This window comes from Vigna radiata, unplaced genomic scaffold (genome assembly GCF_000741045.1).
Source record: "Vigna radiata var. radiata cultivar VC1973A unplaced genomic scaffold, Vradiata_ver6 scaffold_23, whole genome shotgun sequence".
In the NCBI taxonomy this organism is placed as follows: domain Eukaryota; kingdom Viridiplantae; phylum Streptophyta; class Magnoliopsida; order Fabales; family Fabaceae; genus Vigna; species Vigna radiata.
This window is the reverse complement of record NW_014541837.1, coordinates 877,534-881,634: the sequence shown is the minus strand read 5'-3', so window position 1 is coordinate 881,634 and position 4,101 is coordinate 877,534.

The window sequence follows — 4,101 nt, the reverse complement described above, 5'->3', positions numbered from 1 at the left end:
CTTACCTTTGCTTAATGCTTTTATCGTTTAACTCATTCGGTAAATGTTGTTTGTCTTTATTGATACGGAGTCGTACAGTAATGTCATGAATTGGGAGGAATTCCTTGATTAAGCTAATATCGCCTAAAGATAAGGGTAGGACGATCAATTGTATTTTGCTTCCGTTTATCATGCATTATTAGTTACTAGGGGAGGCTAGAGATAGCCAGCCGGTAATTAGTAATATGCTCTTTCCGCCAAGAGATTGGGTTAAGAGTAGACCAAGAAAGTTTGCATGACAATATGATAAATAAGCGAAGTAGATAAGAAGAGTAGATATAAGAGGGTGGATAAGATGAAATTGTAAACCCCAACAACTCCATTCATCCATAGGTTTTCCTTGCCAATTGAATCACTACATTTGCATGTTTACTTTTGCATTCAAAAACCTAAATTTAATTCTTTTCTCAAGTCTTACACAATTAGGTTACACAAAAGTTAAGGCCTAAGAGTCCTTTGGGAAACGATACTTGGACTTACCCATTTTATATTACTTGATAACGATCTGGTACACTTGCCAGGGACTTAACACCCACCACCATCAACAACCTTAAAGCCATCTCTAGAAACTTGCAGCTAAACCTGAAAACCCCAATTCAAAAGAACCTAGAATCGTGCCACTCAAACACGAATCCAAATTGTGCAAGTCTTCTTCGTCCAAAACCAAATCAATCACCTTCATCGCGAAAATCAAATTTCAGAAACCATCACCTGCAAACTATCGCCTCTCGAACCAAAGAAAATGTGATGCTCGTCTTCTCACTAAATCCCAAGTTGCTCTTTTGTCCTTCACCATCTTCATCTTCTCCATGAACCTGAAAAATCAAAAACCTAAATCCCAAAATCTGCCAACCCTAATCATGGGAAAGAATCCCAAATCGCATTCAAGATATTTGTGTCTTCTCCTTCTTCGTGAAAAGCCACCACCTATAACCACAACAAACCTGTAGAAAACCAAATTCAACCAGAGAATGCGCAGAACCAGGATTCCCAAATCTATAGTGCAGAAAAGCAAATTCAAGACGAAGAAGAAGAAGTGATTTCGTGTTTGCCCCCAACTGCATTGACGAAGAAGAACCCAACTTCAAAAATTTTCATAAATTCTCATTTGAAAAATTAAATAAGCAACGTGGTAGAGTAAAGAAGGAAGTTGGCATCATATGTGGACTCACCGTTTGCCACATCTAACAAAAGTTAACGTCGTTCAATCTTAAGGAGTAATTATAATAGTTTCAAAACTAAAAGGACTAAAAAGCACCAAAGTTTCGAGTAGGGACTAAATCCAAAATCGTGTGATACTTAAGGGACGAAAAACATATTTAACCCTTCTTTTTCTATTGATAACTTAATATTAAACAAGAGAGAACATATATTTAGGAGGTGTGAAATTCCTTTTATAATGTTATAAATATGATAAAATGAGAAGATGAAAAACTAAAATAGTCTAAATACTATTTCAACTACCTGAATTATTAATAATAAAGTTTAAACAAATTTAAAATAATTAAAAACTTTGTACCAAGACTATAGATTTTTTAGTTGTGCTAAAAAAGAAATATGTCAATATTGTGTTGAAATAAAGTATTTTATTCCTCAAATTATATGTTCCATGTACAAAATATTGTATAATCAAATAATGAATTATATATTTCAATTTCATACTAGAGTTTAGAATAATTTTTTATGAATTTTTAAGAGATTTAGTTAGGAAAATATAAAATAACCAAGTAGTTTAATTTGAGAGTGTAATATATGAAATATACCGATCAGAGTTAATGATTATTTATAGGTAGTTAGCAAGTATATTAGCAGGTATTAATGGTTTGATTGTCGTATCAAATATGAATACACCACATTAATAATTTGATTGTCTTATCATATCAAATATGAATACACCACATTGATAATTTGATTGTCATATCAAATATGAATATATTGTATTAATGGTTGATTAGTGGACTTGATTGTTATAAGTCTTATAAATATACGATTGATGTCTAGTTAGAGACAAATTTTCCCTAAATCGCGTTAAGACCTCATTAAGAATTGACTTGAGCGTCGGATGTCTTTTGCAAGTTAACAACCGATCAGTGCGAAGTACGTTCTAAAAGAGGCTTGAACGATTGAGGTTTAGAGTAGAGCAAGGAAAGAGACCGATTCTCGGCCCCTTTCAACCCAAACATTTTGGCGCCAACCATGGAGTTGAGAGACATCCCCATGAAACTATGAGGAACCAGACGTACGCTCAACCTCGACATAGCTACTTCGGATCAACACCAGCTTTTGCAACAAAAGCAAAAAACTCTATAATAATTTATAAAGGCATTTCTTTTGTTTGAGGAATTTCAGGTAAACCAATATCCATGAAATGATGACCTGTTGCATATCTCACTCCTCGCGTTCCTCCGCTGTCCTCCCATTGCTGAACATTTTTTCAAACATCTGTCCCAAAACCACTCCGTTCCCAAACCCTACGCGCAAGTTTGAAAGATTTTGAGGTTAGTGTATTATTATTGTTTGCAGCAAAGCGAAAACTATACCACATGAGTTATCATCTCCACGTGAAACTCCATCAACAAAGTACGTAATTTTAAAATATGAATATTTTATATTAAAACAAAATAATAAAAAATATGGAATCCTTATATTATTTTAGAGCATTGTTCGACTTTTACGGTGAACAATAGTAAAATCTAAATATGTAATTGATAGTAGATATTACAATAACTATTTAATATAGATATTAAAAAAAATAAAAAGAATAAAAAATTATGTGTGATAATACTTACTGTCACTCTGAAAGGATTACGTGCATGCATTTGTCTTATGTAACTCATTGTCTGAATAATTTCCATCTGTTTAACGTGCAAATTATGAAAGGAAAATTGCGAAAAGATGTTGCATTCTTCCCCTCACTTTCTTTGATATTCCATGTGTACTGTATGAACTCAGTTTTTGTAGCGAAGCCCATGGAAAGATAACCATTTTCTTCTTAAACTTTTATAAAAGGCTTAAATGTTTACTTGGTCCCATGTGAGGTGTATTTCGATATAGTACACAGTTTTAAAAGTAAAGATATTGAGTTCCAAAATTGTAAAAATTGTATGAATAAAATCCTATCCGTTAAGTTGATAGAAACAACGTTAACTTGACGCTTACGTGATTGCACTTTTTTTTTCTCTCTTTTTTACTCTTCCTGCCACCTTTTTCTCTATCTTTTCTATTTCTCTCACCATTAACTAAAAGCAGAAAGTGATAAGCTGAAGTTCGGGAAGACTGGCGATGGTGGTTGGAATCTGGCCGGAGAAGGAGTTGGCGGAGAGGTCAACGTACTTGAGATGCAAGGAAAGTTCGACGGGTATTTCATTAAAATGGAAAAGGTATTTGTTTTTAAGACATGAAAAAAAAAAATTATAATTTTTAATAAATTTCAATTAATAGAAGAACACACATTTAGATGTTGATTACCAGTATTTTGTAAAAAAAAAAAATTGTTAAAAAAACTTTTTACTACACCTAAAGAAAAAGTCAATACCAAATTGACGTAAGAGAAAATATAGAGATAATAAACAAAGAAAACTATAAGACGAAAGAAACATGTTTTATGAAATAATTATTTTATATTTTTTACTTAATTTTATTTATTAATTTTTCATTAATATGTTTAAAACATACGAAATCATTTAACTTGAAAAAAAAATATTTTAATATATATAAATTTTTTATATTTATTTGATACTATTTTTTTATGTTTTAATATGTATTTCTTTTATAATAAATTATAAAAATTTACTTTTTCATAGAGTCGTTAAAATGGGTCACAACCCGCGAGTCAACCCGGCCCGTCACGGGTTCGTGCCAGGTTGGGTTTAAAAAATACAACCCACTTACATGCGGGTCAGATTTCAACCTGGCTCATTTAGACCCGGCTCATGCGGGTTGAACCCGTGGTGAGCCGGGTTGGCCCACCAACCCACCTACTTAATTTTATTTTTTTAATTTATTATTTTATTTATGAAACCTTAAAAAATAAAATACTTTCTTCACACTCACTGTGTATAC